General features: G+C 46.3%; 1 protein-coding gene and 1 pseudogene across 1 annotated transcript in view; both read left to right on the top strand.

The window, feature by feature from the left end:
- LOC126195081 (tyrosine-protein kinase Dnt-like) overlaps nt 1-26,052 on the top strand; it is a 562,000-nt gene that overhangs the window by 386,625 nt on the left and 149,323 nt on the right. The gene's annotated exons all lie outside the window — the stretch shown is intronic.
- LOC126213078 (5S ribosomal RNA) lies at nt 9,297-9,413 on the top strand (annotated as a pseudogene).

Genomic DNA, 26,052 nt, shown 5'->3' with positions numbered 1-26,052 from the left:
TAGCGTATATTACTTGAAGTTTCGTTTCACACACTTCAATGTTGATGACATCACCTGAACAATGTGTCGTACAATGATATAATTTGGCGAGTACATGCAGTGGTATGTGTGAATATTGTATGCAAAGTGTGTCGCGAATAGAAGTAGTAGTAAACGAGTAATAAATTAAAACGTAATTCCTGATATGGCAGTTTCACCGCATGAGCAGCAAAAATATAGTAAGTGATGCACCTTTTCCTTTCATTTTGTGGGAAGCGACAGCGAGAAAAAGTTTCTTGAAAGTTTGAAGCCATATGTGAAGTTTTCAGCAAAACGCTAAGTGCCCTCATTCTCAAATACGGGATGAACGGATTCTGGTATTTGCGTGTCGTGAACTATGCTTATTTTTCACCCGAACCCCTTTGAGAGGTACCCACAGTGGTTCTTTCCAGGCAGTGATATCAATACCAAGCTTGGCTGAAATCGATCAAGTGATTTAGGAGGACATGTGGAATATACATGCATACATTCACTTTTATAGTATATGTGGATTAGGGGAACATCGGACGCCCGTTTGAATGATTGAAATAATTTACAGCAAATGAGGTTCAGACTGATAATCTGATGTTCAAAGTTAGAATGTTAGAATTCTAACGAATGCTACAGGATAAGTGTCTGTTGGAATTTTATTCAGTGATATCCTTGATATCTTTACCTCACTAACGTATGAGCATCTCAGCTGCTGTGCATAAATTCGAGCCTCATTAAATGGAACTCGAAATCTTTCTCTAATCTTTTTGATTTTGTGCTTTTAGACAAATCACTTCTCAAAATATTTTACTGTTTCTTAAAATTTTGTTAGTATAAAAAATCTGTCGCGAAATACCTAGAAATAATATGAGCAAGGGAGTGAAAAGCGAAAAATGGATTTATTACTCCTCTCCAAAAAATTTTACATACTGTGGCGGTAACCATTGTTTCCGGTACAAAACAACAGATAGCATTGTTCGAATCAAGCAAGTTCCTGCGCTCTGACAGCCCTGTCATATTTTCATTTTAGAAACCTCCCTAGAGAGAAGTGACTGCGTCAGGTATGTTTACGGAAGTACTACATCACATGCTCTTTGTTGCATTCCCTTTGATTCCTCGGACGCTTTTCTCATCAACTGCGACAGCGAGATAGATGACTGCCATTATCCAGTCTCCAGGAGAAATAAACTGCCCGCGGAGAGAGAATCTGCGTCCCGATAAACACGCTGGAATAAGAGCTACATCGATTTCCTGTGTACTTCCTCCGTTATCCTGATAATGGACGGACGAGACTCCATTAATCTTTCTCGGACAATAAACTGGTGGGAAGTTGAATAATGGTTTGCCTGGCATTGAAGAGAAGAATACGCAAGAAGTAGGAAGCTAGCTCGTACTGAATCTCTACTGTCAAAGGCCGCGGAAGTGCAAATAATATTTCGCAAACTGTATCGTGCGACGTTTCATTCACTGTTGCGTAAAATGTTTTCTTTGTTCTTATTGCATAGAGGACGTATAGGCAACCGGTGGCACGCGGGCCGCATCCGGCCCGCTATTCGTTCAGTCCGTCCCGCGGAAGAAAAACATGGTTCAAATGGCTCTGAGTACTATGGGACTTAACATCTATGGTCATCAGTCCCCTACAACTTAGAAAAACTTAAACCTAACTAAGGACATCACACAACACCCAGTCATCACGAGGCAGAGAAAATCCCTGACCCCGCCGGGAATCGAACCCGGAAACCCGGGCGCGGGAAGCGAGAACGCTACCGCACGACCACGAGCTGCAGACCCCGCGGAAGAAATTGTATTTAATGTGTTACAGAAACAGTCACACCTATGCAATCAGTCATCGTAAGTATTTTGGACAAATATTTAAAAATACTTGCTAATACTAATTATTAGTTACAATTACATTAACAAACTCAATTTCAAACACCCAAATGAGCTGCCTGTAGCCAAAAGTCGCTAAGGTAGTCCTAACTGCATGTTGATTGGAATTCCGCACCTCGCTGCTGTATTTTGTTTTTCTATCCTTTCTCGTATTAACATTAATAAATAAATCTTGCCCTTTGTGTACGTCAGAACTCTGCATCTGTTGAAGTTGGTGCTAATATATAATGAATTAGCTGCAACCAGTTGCTTTTATAGGCGTCCATTTTTCTATGAAACATTTCAAGACACCTGGCATCCAGTATTCAAACGTTTACATTTATTTACATGTCGCGAACATTTTTTCTTTACTAACGGCGTTGAAGAATTTTGCAACGGAAGTTTTTAAGAACAGCTATTGTAAGAAGTCGTAAGTAAAGTAAGAGTAGTCACAACGCAGAAATAAATGTAAGGATCAGAAGATGGAGTGAACATAAATTGGATGCTTTCTCAAAAAAGCGTGTTTTTAAGGCATAATTTGTTAGCGTGGCGTGTCGATAAAGCGGTTCTGTTCATATCAGCTCGTTACCCTTTATCATTAATGTCACGCTATGGTTTTTTGTTTTATACCGCGTCACGTAACAAAGTGGCTGGCCCGTGAGCTTAGGGACGTCTGCCAATCAAGCCCGTAGGTCACCAAAGGTTACCCATGCCTGACGTAGATCACCATTAGAAAATCTACATTTAGTACGAGCTTCTTGCTAACTCACATAACCGGAGACTGGTTGTGTCATGGCGCAGGACTTAGTTCAAACATATTAAATTGATCCTTTTGTTGATCTACGATGTTTGCGTCCATCTGGCCCTGGAGGTCTCGAGTTCAATCCCGGATAGGGGCGGGGAATTTTCCTCTTTTCAGTCCCTCCAAGATGGTACCAGGTCCGCTCAGCCTGCTATCAAATGAATACCGGAGATTTTTCCCAGCGATAAATATGGCCGGGGCTATAGGCCAGCAACCCTCCGCCTCCATCTACCAACTGCAAACGCCCGGGTTCCCGGGTTCGATTCCCGGCGGGGTCAGGGATTTTCTCTGCCTCGTGATGACTGGGTGTTGTGTGATGTCCTTAGGTTAGTTAGGTTTAAGTAGTTCTAAGTTCTAGGGGACTAATGACCATAGCTGTTAAGTCTCATAGTGCTCAGAGCCATTTGAACCAACTGCAACGCGCTGAGAAATTGCTAACTTCCCGATGGGACCAAATAAGAAAAGAAGGAAAATACCAAACGTGAAGAAAGATTTACGAATGTTTTAAAATCATTGCAATAAATACATGGCATCATCCAAACATCACAATGCCACGACCGAAGTCAGCAACGCAACGTAATACCACAGATATGGGCGATGTCTCGTACAATCATCAGCGATGATTGGGAGGCTTGCATGAAGATTCGCCTTGTGTCTCACAGTGCAGTGCCATCACACATAGGTCAATATAGAGTCAAGCATTGAATCGCTCTGCTCCAGTCCGTGGCCTCCGATGAAGCAATTAACATCATCTAGTTAGAACACCAGTGCTAGTCGAGTCTCAGATGGAAATTTACATACGTAAATGTTGAAATTGTACTACAGGAAAAAAAGTGTGCATCAAGTGATGCTTAACTATTCAAAGGCAGTTGTAAATATTCGACTCTTCGTTCTTGTAATAAAGCGAAATAATTTTTCATATGTAGTAGTTCCGATCAGCCACCTCCCACAACAATCACGAACCACAATTACAGGACGATTGTGGTTTCGTCACGACATGAAAGACAGCTGTTAAAAAATCTCTGGTGAATTTCGGCAACCAGGCAGGTCAACAAACTGGTTGACAACAACAAACCAATAGGCTCCAATCAACATCAAGACACAGCAAGTCCGCAGCTCGTGGTCGTGCGGTAGCGTTCTCGCTTCCCGCGCCCGGGTTCCCGGGTTCGATTCCCGGTGGGGTCAGGGATTTTCTCTGCCTCGTGATGACTGGGTGTTGTGTGATGTCCTTAGGTTAGTTAGGTTTAAGTAGTTCTAAGTTCTAGGGGACTGATGACCATAGATGTTAAGTCCCATAGTGCTCAGAGCCATTTGAACCATTTTTTTGACACAGCAGCACTCAGACGAACTAGGCCTCACTACAGTACCTAGCCACAATGAAATAAACAAATATCAAATTATTTCCAGTTTGCATTGTTTAATTAACTACGTAAATTTATAAAATGACTCGTTTGTGATGTTTCGGTTAAGAAAGAATGCATTCTACTTGCCAGTTAGGCAAGTAGTCCAGTCGTGGCGTATGGCCAAAGATTGTACTTTATTTTTACTTCGCAAATCACTTTAACTTGCGTCATCTCTACATCAGCGTGAAATTATGCTCCCATGTGGGAAAACTAGATCCACCTCCGTTCTCAAGTATTGCTGTTTTCCACAAAGATATCACACGTGCAGTATCTTCAGCGACATTCAAAGAATGATTTGTTGTCCCTTGTTGTCGCCAGAGATAGAGACATTCAGAGTAACTGTGCCGAGAGAATCAGGACTTGCAGGTAAGGATGATTCAATGCACCTCGTGTGCACCGTGGAGAGATGCGGACTGATACAAGGGTCAGAACAAGGTACAAGACGTCGAATCGACGAAAATTTTGCAGATAACCATAGTCCGTAGATGCTCCTTTACGGAACAACGGCCACGACACGACAGCCAATTAGCAAGGAGCGCACGGAACTGTGTGCATCTGAACCAGGTTGCCCCAGCAAATATATGTTATGCTAAAGAAGGCATTTACAAATGAAATTAGCTGAAGATAATGATTTCAGTTGAACAATCAAAGCTTGGTCGACTCTAAATTCCTATAAAAGGCTGCTTACGTTAGGCGCTAATTTTCTGAAATGTTTACTGGGTGAAACTTGGCTATCGAACCATCATTGCCGAAAGTGCCGTACTGCCATTCACTCGTTAAGATATTCACCTGTGGTGCAGAGAGAGCAAGGTCAGATCGGTCGCGAAATGGAAACCACAGCAAAAATCAAGTATGTTGTATTTGCGTTTGGCTAAATTTTCCAGCTCATTCTCTTCGTGATCGGCGTTCCGACTTGGACCTTTGTGATTGTATGGTACTAACTTTCCAATACTCTCGTCACAGAAGCCAGCCGCCTGTGCTGTCCGTCAATTTTCTATGCTAGTCTGTAGCTTGTCGTCTGTCCAAAATGCTGTCCTCATAGCCAGCGGCTCAAGAGAGTAAAGAGATGAAAATCAGAGGGAGCCAAGCCCAGGCTGTACGGTGGGTTGAGTGCTCAAACACTTCCCATCGAAATCGTTGCGGATGCATTTTTGTTGCCACTGCAGTATGTTGCCGAGCATTGTCATGAAGAACAGTGCCGGATGGCAGCTGCCCTTCGTAGACGATATTCTCTACTCGCCTGATCCACTCGCTGAACAAGATCATCAGCTGATAGTCGCTTCCTTCCCTGACCACCTGCGTCGCGCGGGATTAGCCGAGCGGTTTAAGGCGCTACAGTCATGGACTGAGCGGCTGATCCCGGCGGAGGTTCGAGCTCTCCCTCGGGCATGGGTGTGTGTGTATGTCCTTAGGATAATTTAGGTTAAGTAGTGTGTAAGCTTAGGGACTGATGACCTTAGCAGTTAAGTCCCACAAGATTTCACACACATTTGAACTTATTTGTTTGGATCACCTGCATCATGAACGTCAGTTCGTCGTGCTTCAGTGTTCCTGCTCCGTTGCCGCACTTTGCCGTGAGGCATGGCAATTACGTTCTATTGGCTCCGTAAATTCGGGCGGAATCCCTCGTCATGGAAAAATCGAATGACAGCACGCACTTCACACAGGGCGGGAGACTATTGTTATACGTATCTTTACGTACTCACTGTACGCTCAGAACTGAAAGTGAAGCGATCGACTGGCATATTAGGAACACTGCGCAACACATCTGCGCAAAGTAATTTTGCGATCGATCTAACCTTTAAAAAAAATCGACGTATGGCACTATAAGGTTCAGTGAAATCTAAGGGCGAAATGTGATTTTTGTTAGTGTAGAGAAAACATTAATGAATTTTCGTCTGACAGATTTAGTAGATCAGTAATGTGAGCTAAGACAGTAGTGAAATAGAGCGCATAAGTTAAATTTTAAACATTATTTTATTGGTAAATCACATTTTGTATAGTGAATTCTCGATATTCGCGCCTTCAGTGTAGCTCTAAAGTTGACATCGGCGAAAAAATGAACAGTAATCGCAGCATAATATAGAAGCAGCGTAATAGGAAAGAACCGCACTGTTAGACACACACACACACACTTTAGCTTGCAGAACGAAGCCGGCCGGAGTGGCCGTGCGGTTCTAGGCTCTACAGTCGGGAGCTCAGCGACCGCTACGGTCGCAGGTTCGAATCCAGCCTCGGGCATGGATGTGTGTGATGTCCTTAGGTTAGTTAGGTTTAATTAGTTCTAAGTTCTAGGCGACTGATGACCTCAGAAGTTAATTCGCATAGTGCTCAGAGCTATTTGAACCATTTTTTGCGGAACGGATTTCCGCGTGATCCTCGACGGTTGTGTGCCTTTCATGGGGATAGTGCATTTCCGACCTATGGTTATTGAGAACAAATTGCTCGATCTGGCGTCACCTATCGTGAATTGACCTTACTATCGGGTTATTCTTCCCCACCAAGTAAGTTCTCCCTTTCGTTGTGAATCATCGAAAGAAGAAGTGAGACGACGCGACACGTCACGGGCGCTTGGGCGAGCACGATGTGTCGAGCCGAGGAGCCTTAAAAACGGCTCTATCGGCAGCGATCGCGAAGAACTTTGCTGTCGCCTTGGAATTTTCGAGGGGCGTCGTCCCTGTTACATAGAACTGGCAGGTGTTTTTTGTGCCACGGCCTAACCAGTCTCGTATTACCTCGGTTTCCGCACTTAGTGTCGTTCAGCCGTTCCTGCAGCCATCAAATACACCTCGGAATAGCCTGGTACTGTCTGCCGTACGGACACATTTGAACGGAGGAAACCATAAAGCCTCGAATTTAGATGTAGGTGTATGCGTGTGAATGAACGTATTTCTGCTAATGAACAGGACAGGCGTAGTCACCTTTTACTGTTGTAATAGTGACATAGGCCGTAACAAGTGTTATTCACGCCAAAAACTAGGCAAGTTGTTTCCCGAAACTAATATGTGATATCTTTTCCGCAACCTTGAAATCTCCGCCAGACAACATATTAGCACCAGAGGACAAATTTTTTAAAGAGCTGGGGCTTTGACAACTCTATCTTGGCCATTCAACCAACCCACTAGTTGGGTGTCGATTTTTCACTGTACATTAACCTCATTGGCTCAATGTGCAGTGCCTTTGGAGAGCCACTGTGCACTAGGCTACCGACTATAGATGTAGATTACGTTGAAAGTTCGAAACAAAGTTGGCTTAACTGCTTTTTTCATAGAAACACGACTATTATTTATTTCATTCTACTGTTTGGTTCACTAGATGAAAGTTACTGAATGCGATTTGTAGTGTCTAGATTTTCAAATTATTTTTAAATTATAGTATTTTGAAATGAGGAACCTATTTTTCTTGTTCAAAATGTGTTTAGACTAGGTTATAAATAAATGGAGGCATTTGCTGAAATTTTGCCGAAACCTCCGCACATCGTCGTTATTGCGGTTCTTCGATTTATTGAAAAATTTCGAGAGCCAGGCTCAGTGTTAGGTACCGAATGAACTGTAAGACCACCTAAATTAAACGAACAGAAGTTGTTGGATATTTCTGTCTCTATGGAGCAGAGCGGAGCAAAATCGTTGAGGAAGTTGGTACAAGTAAAACATGTCGGGCTTGCAACAGCGCATTAAGTGGCAAGACAAATATTGACATTGTTTCCTTATAAAATGATAGCAATGCAAGAATTGTCCGTCCCCGGTAGCTGAATAGTCAGCGAGACAGAATGTCAATCCTAAGGGCCCGGGTCGTTGTGTTGTCCTAATCATCATTATTTCATCCCCATCGACGCGCAAGCCGCCGAAGTGGCGTCAAATCGAAAGACTTGCACCCGGCGAACGATCTACCCGATGGGAGGCCCTAGTCGCACGACATTTATTTTATTTAATGCAAGAATTGAAAGATCTCTCGCCAGGGTAGCCGCGAGCTGGACTCGCGTAGGCACGCCGGCCCCGGATCGAATCTACCCGGCGGATTAACGACGAGGGCCGGTGTACCGGCCAGCCTGGATGTGTTTTTTAGGCAGTTTCCCACATCCCGCCAGGTGAATACCGGGCTGGTCCCCACGTTCCGCCTCAGTTCCACGCGTCACGCAGACATTTGAAACACGTTCGTACTATTTCACGATTTACACTAGATGCAGACAGCTGGGGTACACTGATTCCACCCCGCGGGGTACGGGGTGGTGGCATGAAGGGCATCTGGTCATCCCTAACACTAACACTGCCAAATCCGTTCTAACCGCGCCGAACCCTGCGATCGCTGCGGGACTATGGCGTAAGCGAAAGAAGAAGAATGCAAGAAGTGAAAGATGCGGATGATGACAAGTGAATCCCTTGCTGGAAATGGTTTACATATTTTATTAAGAGTAATACCACTGATTTTCTTGACGTGACTTGCTTCACAGACGAGGCGTGACTGCATGCTTATGTTAACACACAAAACACACGATTTTGTCGACGGAGAATCCTCGTGCTGTGTTTGAAACGCCATTGCGTGAGCAAAAAATTTATGTGTGGTTGGTAACATCCGGACGTCGCATTATTGGCCCTTTACTTTTTGAAGAAACCGTGAACAGTGAAAGTTATTGTTTAATGACCCACTATTTAATTAGCCAGTTAAAGAAAGGCGCAATAAACTACTCATGATTTCAAATAGGTGTACAGCGCACACTACTATGCATCTACTGGAAGAGTTTTTTGGGGAGCGTGTCATCTCAAAAAACCTATTGCCCATTTATTTATTTATTTATTGTGGAGCGCAACAAAATCTTCGCTCATGCACGCTTTGTGACAAAAACCGAAGTAACTACGTTCGTCATTTCCAACGTAGGTGGAAACTGTAGAGCAATTTTCCGAATACACTATATTATCTTTTTCATGTCGTTTAAAATCAATACATGTAAGTTGGAATCATTATCTACATGACATCATCTATCGTTTCAAAGTACAGTAAAAGCACGCACACGAGTGAGCGCGCGCGCTCGTGCTTGATGTCAGGTAACATTGAAAGGAAGCGAAAAGATTTGCACCAATTCTCAGGTAAATCCGTTTTAAGAAGCTATCGGTACTTTCCTGTGGCACACAAACAACAAGTCGGAAAAACATAAAACTAATTCATGCTTAAGGTGACTACATCATAAAGATTTCATGGAGCTCCTTCATCTGAACGGCAACGGCCTTGCCGCAGTGGATGCACCGGTTCCCGTGAGATCACCGAAGTTAAGCGCTGTCGGGCGTGGTCGGCACTTGGATGGGTGACCATCCAGCCGCCATGCGCTGTTGCCATTTTTCGGGGTGCACTCAGCCTCGTGATGCCAATTGAGGAGCTACTCGACCGAATTGTAGCGGCTCCGGTCGAAGAAAATCATCATAACGACCGGGAGAGCGGTGTGCTGACCACACGCCCATCCTATCCGCATCCTCAACTGAGGATGATACGGCGGTCGGATGGTCGCGATGGGCCACTTGTGGCCTGAAGACGGAGTGCTTCATCTGAACGAAACACATTGGTTGTAAAATGTGCGATAAGTTTGAGTAGCGAACGAGGACCGCAGGTGACCATTTAAAGAAAAGTGAAACGGGAATTTTTTCTGCAAATTATCTGAATTTTCTGCTGGTGTATATATGTATCATCTTTCCACACATATAGTGACATATATTGCTGGAAGGTAGACCTGTTCCGGACTTCTCCAGTCGTTTCGGTACAGGCATCCACGTTGCTCTAGCACGGTTTCTAAAATCATCTACAAATTACCGTTAGGAGGTTGTTTTCTCGGTCTTTTCCCACCGAAGTAGCACAGTGGGCAACACAGTGGATTCATATGCAGGAGGACAACTGTTCAAATCCCAATATGGTCGTTTTCCATGATTTACCTAAATCGCTTAAGGCAGCTTCCGGGATGGTTACTTCGAAAAAGGGCACACCCGATTTTCTTACCCAGCCTTTCTGTATCTTACCTATGATGACCCCTCGTAGGCAACGGGATGTTAAGCGCAGATCTTCCTTTTCCTATCTCCCAGACCCAGCAAAGTGTTTCCTTGGTCTGCCTGTCGTAAATTCGTGTGACTACATACCTCAACTACCTCTATTGTTTTCCATCACAGTCCTGATAACGCTATCCACTCGAGTTCCTTTCGTGCTCCATTTACTTGTTTTCATTTCCATTCCCTCTCGCCACTAGTCGCTACGCGGGCCTCAGTGCGCTATTGGTTTTCACATTAAACTTCCATGTCGCACTGACAACTGATTGTAAACTTTCAGTTTCAGGCACGTATGAAGTTTAGTTCTTCACACCCTTTACCAAAAACTCTCCAGTTTGCTATCTGTCTATTTGATTTGTTATTCATCCAGCGTTGAATTCAGTTGCTTTAACTACAATAACTTGTAATCTAATTTTATAATTTGTAGTTGGTTTCTACTGTTTTCTTTTATATGTTTTGATTCTCCACTATTTTAGTTTTATTCTAATTTATTTCCCGTCTTACGCTCAAACGCGTCCTATTAACTTCTAAAATCAGGTGTCTAAGTTTATTTACATTAGAGACAAAGAGACAACGGCGCCGTTTGACCCAACTCATTGCGTTCAGTTACTCTAGTTACGTGCACTCAATATACGTCACATCCTACGAAGTGACTATATACGCACAGGAGTTCATCATTTTTAGTTCGGCAGCCGAAAAACCTACTGAGTATGAGTACTCTTACGCAAAAATATTACATAATAATTTCTTTTCTACAGATCTACTTGAACCAAAGCATTGTACCAAATTAGGGTACTAATGCACCACATACATTCACTAGGTAAATTGTTTCGACAGGATTATCCAGTGCCTCCTCGATTGTTAAAAATCCAACTGGAAGAAGTATTAAAAGTATGTAGGAGCAAATGGAGCTTTGTGGGAAAGTCGGTGTGGATTGACAAACTACAAATAAAACTAAAAGTTATGCAGAAAACAATAATATAAAGTATGTATATGGGTCAGATGTTTGGGAAAGAAGAGGGACAGGAAAAGATCAACTGCTGTCCATCGAAATAAATTACTGAAGACGAAGTGCTAGAGTCTCAATACTAGACCAAATGAGAAATGAAGAAATTAAAAAAAAGTGTAACTGGAAAGAAACATCGTGGAAGGTATTGAGAGGAAGATGATAACATGGTATTATTTAGAACGAATGGATTATCATACATAGCCAAAGAAAGTACATATGTTGATCCCAGAGGAAAAAAGAAACAAAGTCGACACTCTACAAGGTAGTGGCAGGTATCAAGGAATCTACGCAGTTCACCAATCTCCGAGAGAGGAAGTGAAAAGACTGCGAACTGCGGAGTTCCAGTAGGGACAAGCAGCATTTGCTGTAGGAGCAGTGGTGTGCCTGACTGTTAGTCAAACAAGGAAGATATACGTGCAGCGCTAGGCACATGGCTGTTCCTACACTGAAGCACCAAAGCAACTGGTATAGACATGTATATTCAAATACAGAGATATGTAAACAGGCAGAAGATGGCACTGCGGTCTGCAACGCCTATATAAGACGTCTGGCGCAGTTGTTAGATCGGTTACTGCAGCTATACTGGCAGGTTATCAAGATTTAAGTGAATTTGAACGTGGTGTTACAGTCGGCGCACGAGCGATGGGACACAGCATCTCCGAGATAGCGATGAAGTTGGGATTTTCCCGTACGACCATTTCACGAGTGTACCGTGAATATCAGGAGTCCGGTAAAACATCAAATCTCCGACACCACTGCGGCCGGAAAAAGATCCTGCAAGAACGGGACCAACGACGACTGAAGAGAATCGTTCAGCGTGACAGACGTGCAACCCTTCCGCAAATTGCTGCAGATTTCATTGCTTGGCCATCAACAAGTGTAAGTTTGCGAACCACTCAACGAAGCATCATCGATATTGGCTTTCGGAGCCGAAGGCCCACTCGTGTACCCCTGATGGCTGCACGACACAAAGCCTCGCATTGTATCGAGCGGATGGATGTGTACGGGTATGGAGACAATCTCATGAATCCATGGACGCTACGTGTTAGCAGGGGACTTTTCTAGCTGGTGGAGGCTATGTAATGGTGTGTGGCGTGTTCAGTTGGAGTAATGTGGGACCCCTGATACGTCTAGATACGACTCCGACAGGTGACACGTACTTAAGCATCCTGTCTGATCACCTGCATCCAGTCATGTCCATTGTGCATTTCGACGGACTTGGGCAGTTCTAGTAGGGCAATACGACACCGCGCATGCCCAAAAGTGTTACAGAGTGGCTCCAGGAACACTCTTCTGAGTTTAAACACTTCCGCTGGCCACCAAACTCCCTAGGCATGAACATTATTGGGTATATCTGGGATGCCGTGCAATGTGCTCTTCAGAAGAGATCTCCACCCCCTCGTACTCTTACGGATTTATGGATCTGCAGGGTTCATAGTATCAGTTCCTTCCAGCACTACTTCAGACATTAGGCGAGTCCATGCCACGTCGTGTTGTCGCACTTCTTCGTGCTCGCGGGAGCCCTATACGATGATAGGCAGGTGTACCGGTTTCTTTGGCTCTTCAGTGTATCTTGGATGATGGAAACGTCTACAGCAAATGCATCATGAAGATGCAATAGAAGGGGCATCACTTGGTCACGGAGAATGTTGCTTTAGTGATCTTGGTTAATGCTGATTTTAACCTAAATGAGTTGGTCCAGATCATAACACGGCAAACACCCCCAAAACATCACACGACAATCTCCACCATAAACTATATCCTGCATACACTACGGGTTATACGGCTCAATGAACTGTCCACGCATTAAACGCATCGCATCACTCGAAAAGCACGTAAATATCACGACTTATCGGGCTACTCTACACATTCCAGTCAGCAACTGTTCACTTTGTGTGCTGTTTGGCCAGTTAGAGATGGTAGCTTGTAACGTGCGCGTGGGGCACACGATACTCATTAAAGCCTGTACTATGGTAAGTGCGTGGGGTTCACCTTACGAGACAGGATTTTTGTATATATATTGACCGCGTGTACCTGAATGATGGCAAATCAGACTTACACCCACTCTGTAATAATAATGATACGTCAGATAAGTCCGAAATGCAACTACACGTCAGGACGGACAAAAAGCAACACAGAAGATGTTACCAATTTGTTAATAATACGGTCGCCAGCCTAATTAGGCATTAACTGAGTTTCTTCCCTGTACAAGTTGGCAGATATTCGTGCAAAGCAACAAGTAGTAACACTGCATAATATAGTAGAATTTTAGAACCAGAAAATCTATTGAACTGATAATTTCACGTACTGTTTACTACAAAACTTCGTACTGTCTATTGATCTGATTAAAATCGGGCATAGGTTACCCTAGAAATAGCACTTTCGAATCACACACACAATGTCAATTTTGATAAAGATAAAACACTGATAAATTTTGGCTTTTATATTGACTTTAACTTTTGCTGGTCAAATCAATTTAGAACACTTCAGAATTCAAATGAATAAAAAAAGGGGGGGGGGGGACCCTGAAACTGTTATGATCACTGTATAAAAAAAATTTAATTACTGAATTCATTATGCGCTCAAGATTTCCAGTATCTGAGTTACTACTCTTTTTATCTTATTTCCTGCTTATTTAAATACCTTTATATCTGTCTCGAAATAATTAAACTTCATTACTAAATCAATATTAAAGTTATCTTCCAACTTTGTCAGACCTTCGTTATACATTTACTGGTTCATTAACAAAACAGTTCTTTAAACACCATTCTTACATAGTTAGGTCTGCAAGTAATTATTATTAACACAAAATTTAATTTTTCATTTCGGGACACTCGGGTTGCACTACATTTGGAAAGGACCCTATCTAGGTTAGTTGTGAGGATAATTAAATGATAGGAAAGTTCTGGTAAAATTTAAGTTGTTATTAAGTTGTTATTGAACAGTATGGAACAAAAGTAACACTGGTCAATACAGTACTAAAAGTTTAAACCTGTTTGTATCGATGCGGCGGTTGGCGGGCGGCGAAATGGCGAGGCACAGAGCACACATAGCGTCGCAATACTTTTCCATTTAGTGCCTATGGAATTTTGCCATGCTGTATGGGCGTTGGAACGGCATACCCGAGGCTCAGTGAAACTACGTCTTCCAGGAGAGCCTCCTCGCTCCAGAAGGTGTTGCTCAAACCAGTGCCAACTCCAACTGCTGAGCCCGTTGTGCCGTGCAGCCCCCTTGCGCATTTTCCCGCGCTCGCCTGCCATCCACCTTTTACCGCTCCCTTACAGACAGGGTATTCACCCGAGGTTTTACATTCTACATATTCTAACACATTGCCTACGTATGGACCAGACGCACAGTTACAGTCTTAAACATCTTACAACAGCCTCAGCATTTGTTACATTTCAATTATATTACAATATTGCTTGACATTTGACATAAACATTAATATTCACATTGAAATTTGTTTACAGTTTTCTTAACACAATGACATGAAACAAAAAAAGAAATGAAATCAGAACATCGATTACACTAATTTATCGAAAAATCAGACGGAAAAAAAATTACTTATATGTACAATAGTAAAGCGTTGTTGTTGTTACAAGCTGTCTGTGCCACTCTGAGCAATGGTCTTTCGCGAGGTAGAAGACTCCAACTTTCCATGTATGCAATTTCCTTCCCAATGTTCCCTTTGAAACTGGGTGAGATGAACCTGCATTCGGTCACTTCAGCAGCTCCTTTCTGTTTAGAAACCGATTGACATTGACAGGGCGTGACACTCATATCCGGTCCCTGCTTGGAAGGAACCGTAAAATACGATCACTGGTCTTATGCTGTCTCATATGAGTGCGAGTGGCTCAGTCTTCCTCGCGCAATACTTCATGGACACGTCCGAACAAGGATTGACGGTTATCGCGTAAGCAAGCGGTTTTCGGTTAAAAACTTCCTGGCAGATTAAAACTGTGTGCCGGACCGAGACTCGAACTCGGGACCTTTGCCTTTCGCGGGTAAGTGCGCTACCAACTGAGCATGACTCACGTCCCGTTCTCACAGCTTTACTTCTGCCAGTATCTCGTCTCCTACCTTCCAAACTTTACTGAAGCTCTCCTGCTTTCGCATATTGCCACAGAAAGAAATCAAGTAAGGGTAACGTCAGGTGAAAGTGCTGGCCATGAAAAAAGAACCTCCACTGCCCATTCACGTTTCAGGGAATGTCGGACCCGCGGGCTTCGGAAGTTGGGGCACTTATTTTGTGCTCTGCGCGAGACCAAGTCAAAACTTGATAGATTTTCGCTGATGCCTTTTGTCTCGGTCGTTTAAAGACCAGGGGCCCTTGCCTGAGACTGATATGTTTATCCTTCTCCGTTATCACTGAAAGTTTGTAACGTCATCAAGAAATCATCCTGTATACATGGTTTTGTGCAGTCCACGACACCTTCAAATACCACATGCAAGATTTTAATATTCTCTCGCTCGCTATGTGCAGACTTTTAGCCCTACAGAATTTATGGACAGAACCTTTATATAGTAAGTTTAATTTAGTTAAATTTTGTACTGGAGAATAGGTTTTTGACAGAGGCCATAGTTTCCGAATTATTCAAGAAAAACGTACAAAAGCGACCTTCAGACGAGTTTTTCTTGAATAACTCGAAAACTGTGGCCTTATACATTAAATTTCCTACAGAAAGGTTCTGTCCATTTGTTTCTGTAGGACAAATAGTTTGCACATAGCGAGCGAGCAAATATGAATCTTGTGCTAGGTTTTTGAAGGTGTTGCAGGTTGCATAAAGCCTGTCGGTAGGGGCAACTGAATCCTCCTGTATATTAAAAAACAAACAGTGTCTGAACAGGCCTTGAAGGCCCAACGGTACCGACCGGCCGCCGTGTTATCCTTAAACCTTAGACATCGCCGGATATGGATGGGCATGTGGCCAGCACATTATTCTACCCGGCCGTTGTCGGTTTTCGTGACCGGTGCCGCTGTTTCTCAGTTAAATAGCTCCTCAATTGGCCTCCCAAGTGCTGGGTGCTCCCCACTTGCCAACAGCAGTCGGCAGACCCGGACGGTACCAATCCAAGTCCTAGCCAAGCCTGACAGCTCTTAACTTCAGTGATCTGACGGAAGCCGGTGTTACCACTACAGCAACGCCGTTGACCCCATGTATATTGCTGTACTTAAAATTAAGAAACTGGAGAAACAGGATGCCAGCAAATCTTTTTTTAAATTTTTTTTACAGTGTCCACTGATTTAGTTTCAGTGTTTCTTTGCGCCGTTCTCCACTTGACCATATCAAATGTAATGGCTGAATCGTCGTTGTTATTTCTGGAGTTGTGGGTGTGAGTGACGTTTCCCACGCGTCAGCTCCACCCTGGGGCGTTATTAGGCGTGCCGGCAGCCGACATCCGCCGTCGGACGGGGCAGTCACAACAAACAGACGAAACGCGACACCCCGGCGCGCCCCACCCACTCGTAAAAATACGCCGGCCAGCTACAGCACATCACGTCGCATGGCATCGCGCCTCCGGCGCGGCGCCGCATTAATTTGTCTGGCCCGGTCTCGGGGCCTGGCTGTGTTTTTCTAGTGGAACGCGCGCGTTAAATGGCACAGTAAACGGCCCGGAATAGACCGCCGCCGGACACGCCGCCCCGGGGCCTCTCTGCTTCCTCCCACACAACCAGAGGCTGTCTATTAGAACGCTGCAAGCCGATGCTCGGTCCGCTTGCCGTCCACACGGCTGCGGTGTGCGGCACATAGGCGAATAAACTTCGCACAGCGTGGCGGAAGTTGCCAAAGATGACTGACACTTCCTTGCCTAATGACACAGATTCTGGCGCGGCTTGCCTGTCCCCGTGTAAATCGCGCGGATACACAAATGCCGCAGAGTCGCAATGTGTGCACGTTCGACGATCTTTCCGCCCCACCTGTTTTACCTCAGTGTTTAGCAAGGCCTTTGAATCCATCCTCTCCTGACGCATCCGCCGGCATCTGCAGCAACACCGTCTGTTTCCTATTACCCAGTGCTTCCCTCCCTCCTCCTGTGCTGATGATCATCTTCTGAACCTCACCCATCTCGTATATCTACAGTTCAACAACCGTAAATCCACCATCTTTGTGTACCTTGACCTAGAGAAAGCATATGACAGCGTCTGACATTCCCGTCTCCTTTTCAAACTCCATACATATGCACTTCCAATCAACTATGTCCGACTCATTGCATCAACCCTCTCCAATCTCTCATCTGATGTCATTGTCAACAACCTTCCATTCCACTGCAGGAGTGTCCCAAGGTTCCGTTCCGACCCCTCTCCTTTACCTCTTATCGCTGCCAATGTGTCCAAAACACTTTCTCCCATCCACCTCCTTCAGTTTGCTGATTACACAGCTTTCCTCACGTTCTATCCTGCGCTCCAGAAATCCATCTCAGTCAGTTTACCCTCTGGTTTAACCAGTGACTCTTTAAGATTCTTTCGCTTGTGCCGTTTTCCCGCAATGACGCAGGGTCGGCATGGTTAATCGGATTTGGCAAGATTAATTTAAGGGGTGGCTGGATGCCCTTCCTGCCGCCATCCCATATCCCCTGGGACGGAATGAGTGTACCCCAACTGTCAGATGTCTGCGAGCCGTATAACTGAGGTGGGACGTGGGGACCAGTCCGGTATTCACCTAGAGGGATGTGGAAAACCGCCTAAAAACCACACCCAGGCTGGCCAGCACACCGTCTAAAGCCGCCGGGCGGATTCGGTCCGGGGCCCGCGCGCCTACCCAGGGTCCAGGAAGCAGCGCATTAGCGCTCTCGGCTAACCTGGTGGGTCAATGACTCCTTAGGATTAACCCCATCAAAACACAGACAATAATTGTAGGACGCAACTCCCGCACCTTCCGACTCCACGATTTCTACCTCACCGTTCTATCCAGCTAACTCTGTAAAATACCTTGGACTCACCATCGACCGGCATATCTAACATGGGAACCTCACCTACTAACAATCCAACAGAAAGCCCACAGTAGACAACACTACTAAAACTACTAACTAACTGAAAATTGGGACTACAGCCCTCCACTGTTTTTACACATACAAGTCTATGATCTGCCCCAGCCTTTGCAATACAAATGTTGATGGATATCTGTCCCACCGAAGTTCTATAAGCTGCTTCAGATCCTCGAAGACGATGCCTTCCGCCTTGCTTTCCACATCCACTTACCTTACTCCAACAAGAATCCTTTACCAAATCATTAAATTCCCATCTCTGCTCACTCACACTGAACCCCTCCGAATAACCTACACTGAACACAATCTCGACTCCCAACAGTCCTAGTGTGTCCCCTCTGCTCTCCAATCCTAGTGTGGTGCCGTGCCTCTACCTACACATCCCACCAACCCTCCTCCTGTACAGCTTATAAGTCCTCTCCCGAAGAAATTTCAACCCTCTCCCTGACCACGAACGAACTCCGGCCTGACATATATTCATCCTATATCCTACCAACTCTGAATCAATGCCAGCCTATCCATCCTCGTCCCCTCCCCATACCGCATCTGCTCCCCTTCCCTGTTCCCCCCTCCCCCCCCCCCCTATACTTTCAGTATACAAACTACAGGTGTATGAAACTCTAGAATTTATTTTATTTATGAAAAAATGAATGAGCTGTTAATTTTAAAACTTCATGTTTAGAAAATACTCAAATTTTATAGTCAACTATCTCAATTTTTATAACAGTTTTTAATAATGTGACTCTTGAAATTTTCCCGGCGTATCGAATATTCCACAAGATTTCGGGATTGCAGCCGGATCTCATCGACTTATTTCCACGATATTTCGGCTGACAACCTTACAGCCATCTTCAGGCGAGTGTTTGACACTGGAGATTGCTAGTTTTTTTTATTATTCCTTTATTGTCATTTTGAAACCTGTATACAGGCAGGCCTGCAGCAGCATACTACGCCGCTCTTTGGCCGCAGAGAAACACAAAGATACAATGAAGACAATGAGAGAAAAAAAGATGGTGGACATATAAACGGAGACAAACACTTTTTAAAATACAAGGCGCCGTTCACGGGCGTAGAGTCCAAGATAAAATTGTTAAGACACTTGGAAACAGACAGAAACGAAAATTGTCACACGTGAACGTAGGCGCACAAAACGAATAACACTGAACCACTTAAGCACAAAACGACGGCACACACAGAACATGAGGCATTGATCTCCAGCGCGCGAATGTTCACTAACCGTGTACGAGTCTGGGGACCTGCCAAGAGAGGAGGAGGGGGGGGTGGAAGAGGGAGAGGGAAGAGCAGATGCCATGGGCAGGGGAGACAGGGGGAAGGGAGGAAGGGGGAGGGGAAGCCCGGGGGAAGAGGGGTGTAGGGAGGGGACGGGGAAAAGGAAAAGGAAGGGAGGGAGGGTGCCCAAAGGAAAGGACACAGGAAGTGGGGGGGGAGGATCAAAGTTGACAGGAGGGGTAGATGGAGGGGAGGAGGACATCATCAGGGAGGGGGAGCTGGCGGAAGCCACCTTGGGAGAGGGTAAGGAGGGTGGAGAGATGGAGACCGGGTGGGACGTGGGAATACAGGTGCAGCAGTGGGCGGGGGTGGGATAGGATGGGTGAGACAAGCGGGTGAGGAGGATCGAGTTTGCGGGAGGTGTACAGGATCCGTATCCTTTCAAGGAAAAGGAGGAGGTGGGGGAAGGGGATGAGATCGTACAAGATCCGCGTGGGGGAGGGGAGACGGATGCGATAGGCGAGGCGGAGAGCGTGGCGTTCAAGGATTTGGAGGGATTTATAAAAGGTAGGGGGGGCGGAGATCCAGGCCGGATGGGCGTAACAAAGGATAGGGCGGATGAGGGATTTATAGGTGTGGAGGATGGTGGAGGGGTCCAGACCCCACGTACGGCGGGAAAGGAGCTTGAGGAGACGGAGTCGGGAGCATGCCTTGGCTTGCATTGTCCGGAGATGGGGAGTCCAGGAGAGGCGACGGTCGAGGGTGACGCCAAGGTACTTAAGGGTGGGAGTGAGGGCGATAGGACGGTCATAGATGGTGAGATAGAAATCACGGAGGCGGAAGGAAGGGGTGGTTTTGCCTACAATGATCGCCTGGGTTTTGGAGGGATTGACCGTGAGCAACCACTGGTTGCACCAAGCGGTGAACCGGTCAAGATGGGATTGGAGAAGGTGTTGGGAGCGCTGCAGGGTGGGGGCAAGGGCAAGGAAGGCGGTGTCATCGGCAAACTGGAGAAGGTGGATGGGGGGGGGGGGTGACGGCGGCGGCATGTCCGCCGTGTACAAAAGGTTCAGAAGGGGGGAGGACGGAGCCTTGGGGCACACCGGCGGAGGGGAAAAAAGTGTAGGAATCTGTGTTATGGATGGTGACATAGGAAGGACGGCGGGAGAGAAAGGAGCCGATCAGACGGACGTAGTTAATGGGAAGGGCGAAGGTTTGGAGCTTGAAGAGGAGACCGGAATGCCATACGTGGTCATAAGGTCGTTCGAGGTCCAGGGAGAGGAAGATTGCGGAGCGACGGGAATTAAGCTGGTCGGAAAGGAGATGAGTGAGGTGAAGGAGAAGGTCGTCGGAAGAGAAGGACGGCCGAAAGCCACACTGGATAACGGGAAGGGGGCGGTGCTGGCGGAGATGCTGGTGGATGCGTCGGGTGAGGATAGATTCCAGGACCTTGCTGAAGACCGAGGTAAGGCTGATGGGACGGTGGGAGGAGACGGCGGACGGCGGTTTGCCAGGTTTAAGGAACATTAGGATACGGGAGGTTTTCTACAGGTCGGGGTAGTAACTGGTGGACAGGACTACATTGAAGAGCCTGGCCAGGGTGGAGAGGAAATAGACAGGAGCTTCACGAAAGTGACGGTAGGTGACACGATCGTGACCAGGAGCGGTGTTGCGTTTTGTGCGGAGTGTAGCAATGAGATCCTGTGTAGTGATAGGGGCATTGAGTTCCGTGTGTGCAATGTTGTCCAAGTACTGGAAACCAGGAGCGAGGGGAGGGACAGAGGTGTCAGTTCGATCGCGGATGTCCGGGAAGAGGGAGTAATCGAACTGGGGATCATCGGGGATGGAAAATACATCGGAGAGGTTGGAGGCAAAGTGATTGGCCTTACTAAGGGTGTCAGGGAAGGGGTGATCATCATGGAGAAGATGATAGTAGGGGAGGTTTTAGTTCCGGTAAGGCGACGGAAAGCTGACCAGAACTTGGACGAGTTGATAGGTAGGGTAGTATTTAAACGGGTGCATGTCTGTCGCCAGTCCCGGCGTTTCTTAGCCGCGAGCAAATTACGAATGTGTCGCTGGAGTTGCCGGTACCGTCGTAGTGGGTCCGGGTCACGCGTGCGGAGGAAGGCACGGTAGAGACGGCGGGATTCACGGAAGAGGAGGACGGTCTGTGGGGGTAAGGTAGGACGGTGGGGGTGGATGGCGACAGTAGGGACGTGGGCCTCCACGGCCTCAGACAAGGTCTGCTGGAGAAAGGAGGCGGCATGGGTGACATCGTCAGGGTGGTGGTAGGTGAAGGGGTAGCTATCGACCTGGGTGGAGAGGGTATCCCGTTAGGCATTCCAGTTGGCACGGGAATAGTCATGGACGCCTTTCACAGCCTAGTAAGTCGGCCATAGCCGAACATCGTATTTCCACAGGACATACTATGGATTATTCGGCCACGAAAATCTTGGCCCCATCGAGATCCTTCTGGGATTCATTTGTGAAGGAATCCGTGGAAATACGTTTAGCGGAAAATCTCAGTAATCGTGATGGCGGCTTTTTATTGAATAAGACCTGGGACCCGTTGATTTCTTTAATTTCAACGAAAAGAAAACTTTTTATGGCTTCTGACATGTCGAGCGACAAGTATTTTTAATTTTAATATTGAAATTTTGCATTTTATTGTTTTGGACACGTCTGTGTGCATGTTTTACTTTTTTCACGCATTCGTTTGCGCTCCATAGATGCAGTAATATTGTAGAGGGCCTTGGAATCGACAGGTGGCGCGCATGCTACGGTAACTTGGCTCATTCGCGCCTGCGGCACTTTTACGTATAAATAGAGGGACTTGCACTAGCAATCTCACCCCCTCCCAAGGTCGTCCATGACTATCACCGTGCCAACTGGGATGCCTACCGGGACTCCATCTCCACCCAGGTCGAAAGCCACCCTCTTACCTATCGCCATCCTGACGACATCATCCACGCCTCGTCCTTCCTTCAGAAGGTAATTACTGACGCCGCAGAGGCCCATGTTCCTACTAAAACCATCCACCCACACCGTCCCACTCTCCCTCCGCGGGCTGTCCTCCTCCTCCGTGAATACCGCCGCCTCTATCGCTCCTTTCTGCACACTCGTGACAGGGATACACTCCAACGCCACCAGCAAATACAGCGACACGTACGGAACCTTATTACAGCAACGAAACGCCGAGACTGGCGCCAGACCTGCAAACGACTCAACGCCACCCTCCCTATCAACTCCTCCAAGTACTGGTCCGCCTTCCATCGCCTTACTGGTTCCCTTTCCGCTCCCCACTACCCCCTTCTCCATAACGATCGCCCCCTTCCCGACAACCTCAGTAAGGCCAACCACTTCGCTTCCCACCTTTCCGAGGTCTTCTCCATCCCTGATGATCCCCACTTTGATTATTCTCTTTTCCCCACCGTCATGGAACGTGCCGATACCTTGGTCGCTCCACTTGCTCCTAGTCTCCAGTACTTGGGGCAGTTGCCCCCCTCCAACATAAACACTCCCATCACAGCACAAGACATTAAACTTATCCTCCGGTCCAAACGCAACACGGCCTCTGGTTATGACTGTGTCACCTACCGTCACCTTCGACAAAGGCCCTATTCCTTCCTGACTGTCCACGCCCATCTCTATAATGTCATCCTCTCTACTGGCTTCTACCCTGACCTATGGAAGACCTCCCGCATCCTCTTATTCCTCAAACCCAACAAACCCCCTTCTGCCACCTCTTCCTATCGTCCCATCTGCCTCACCTCCGTCTTCAGTAAGGTCCTTGAATCCATCCTCTCCCACCGTATCCATCAGCACCTTGCTCAACACCACCTCCTCCCCCTTACCCAGTGTGGCTTCCGACCCACCTTCTCTGCTGAAGACCAACTCCTCAACCTTATTCACCTTCTGTCCCTCCAGCTCAACTCCCGTCGCTCCGCCATTTTTGTTTCCCTTGACCTCCAAAATGCCTATGACCGTGTATGGCATCCCAGTCTCCTCTTTAAACTCCAAACCAACGCCCTGCCTATCAATTTTGTCCATCTTTTCGCTTCCTTCCTCTCGCACCGACCTTCCTATGTCATTTTCCACAACACCAACTCCCGTATCTTTTATCCCACGGCTGGCGTCCCCCAGGGTTCTGTCCTCTCCCCTCTCCTTTATCTCTTGTATACAGCTGATATGCCCAAGCCACCCCCACCAGTCCACCTTCTCCAGTATGCTGATGACACCACCTTCCTGGCTCTCTATCCTACCCTTCAACAGTCTCAACGTACCCTCCAAACCCACCTTAACCAGTTCACCACTTGGTGTAACCAGTGGTTCCTCCGTCTCAACCCCTCCAAAACCCAGGCAATCATCATCGGCCGCACCACTCGCTCCTTTCGCCTCCATGATTTCTACTTCACCCTTTATGGTCGTCCCATCCAGCTCACCCCCACCCTGAAATACCTTGGCCTCACCCTCTACCGACACCTCACCTGGACCCCTCATCTCCAGACCGTCCAGTAGAAAGCCCATTCCCACCTCTGCCTTTTGAAACTCCTGTCTGGCTGGACATGGGGATTGCATCCTTCTGCCATCTTCCACACCTACAAATCCCTCATTCGTCCTATCCTCTGTTGCGCCAGCGTTGCCTGGATCTCCACCCCCACCCGCTTTTACAAGGCCCTCCAAATCCTCGAACGCCATGCGCTCTGCCTTGCCTTCCGTATCCGCCTTCCTTCCCCCACACGGCTCCTGTATAAACTGATCCTCTTCCCCCACCTCCTCCTGTTCCTCCAACATCTATGCATCCTTTATATTGTTCGCAGGCTTGATCCCCCCCACCCTCTGGTTTCCTCCTTCCTCTCCACGCCACGCCCGTTGCCGCGCCTCTATCGCTGTATCCCTCCCTCTCTCCACCTCCACACACTCCATCTCCTTCATCAGGCAATTTCCAACGCCTCCCCCTCCCGGATGACGAACTTCGCCATGACATCTACCCTTCCTTCCAACTATAACCTGACCTTGTTCCCCCCCCTCCCCAGGGCCCCCTTTTTTCCTCTTCCCTCCTTCTCCCAGAGCGGATTTTCCTCCTTCCCCCCCCCCCCTCCCCTGAGACCCTGTACCCCATACTTGCCTCATTCCTTCCCACATCCCTCCCTACTGGGCCCTCTTCAGCGTGCCCCCCACTCATCTCCTAGCGCCTGGCAGATCCTCTGTTTTGATCATCGTCAGTGTGACACATCAGTGTTGTGTTTAGTGCTGTTTCTCCTGTGCTTCGAGAGGTGTGATTTTAATTGTGTACTGCCTTGAGGTTCGCCGTCAGTGTTTGTTCTGTGCTACGCCATCTGTCGATACTTTTTATGCTCCAGTCATACTGTGCCTTGTGTTCTTTTAATTGTCGCAGTGTGTGGCTTTTTGTGTGTGCTACTTTTAAACAGTTTTAACAGTTTTTTATCTCCATTTTACAGTCACCCTGTTTTTTGTCTATTGCCTTCCATGATGTTCCCCCTTTTTTTTTATCTATGTTCACCATATTCTCTCCTTTGTTATTTTTAATTGTCTTCTATTGTTTGTTCTATGTCTTTCGGCTGAAGAGCAGCGCATATGCCGCTGCCAGCCTGCCCCGATGGGGAATTGAAATACAATAAAGAAAAAAAAAAACCTAGCAATCACCAGTGTCAAACACTCGCCTGAAGATGGTTGTAAGGTTGTCAGCCGAAATATCGTGGAAAGAAGTGGATGAGATCCGGCTGCAATCCAGAAATCTTGTGGAATAGTTTTTAATAAATTAATTACACTACTCCTTTTCCATGTTCTAGTCAAATTTTGCCCAATGCTGCCTCTGAAAGTGACAACAACCTCTGGTTCTTTCAGTTTATCCAGGTCCCCCCTCCTCAATTTCCTACCTTTTCGCAATTTTTTCAGTTTTGATCTACAGCTCATAATCAATAAATTACGGCCAGACTCCACTTCTGCTCCTGGAAATGTCTTACAGTTTAAAATCTCGTTCCTAACTCTCTAACAGTTATATAATCAATCTGAAACCTTCTTAAACCAAGTGTCGGCGATGATTAAGTTATGCTCTGCAAAATTTTAGCAAGCGGCTTCCTCCCTCATTCCTTTACCCCAGCCCATATTCACTTGCTGTTTTCTCTTCTCTTTCTTTTTCTACTGTTGAATTCCAGTCCTCCATCACAATTAAATTTTCGTCTCCTTTAACTATCTGAATAATTTCTCTTATCTCATCATACAATTCTTCAATCTCATCATCTGCTGAACTAGTTGGCATGTAGACTTGTGCTACTGTGATAGGGGTGGGCTTTGTGTCTATCTTGGTTATGAAGTATAAATGAAAAATATTGTCATCTTAATCGCGTATTTTGAATTGTAAATAAGAAATTTTGCGACATATTTTCTCGTGCTCAAATTTCACCGCCAGACCACTAGGGGCACTGTTGCTCTGTGCTTCTGTGTTCTCTCAATTACAGTTTCCTCCACTTTCGACAGATCGCCAAACTTCTCCCACATGAATTTTCGTTCCAAATACTTTCAAGAATTGAAGGACATAGTCCCATTTCGATACGAATATCTCTGTGCTTGTAGTATACAACTTCCATAAGCTACAGTTTCACAGAGCGCGTTTCATGTACCAAAAATAGGGCAAGGGTAAGTTTCGGTTAGGATATGCCCTGTCCACTATTTTAGTTGAAATTGAGACGCATA

This window comes from Schistocerca nitens, chromosome 1, assembly GCF_023898315.1.
Source record: "Schistocerca nitens isolate TAMUIC-IGC-003100 chromosome 1, iqSchNite1.1, whole genome shotgun sequence".
In the NCBI taxonomy this organism is placed as follows: domain Eukaryota; kingdom Metazoa; phylum Arthropoda; class Insecta; order Orthoptera; family Acrididae; genus Schistocerca; species Schistocerca nitens.
The sequence above is the reverse complement of the archived record's forward strand: the minus strand, read 5'-3'. Positions and strand labels throughout refer to the sequence as shown.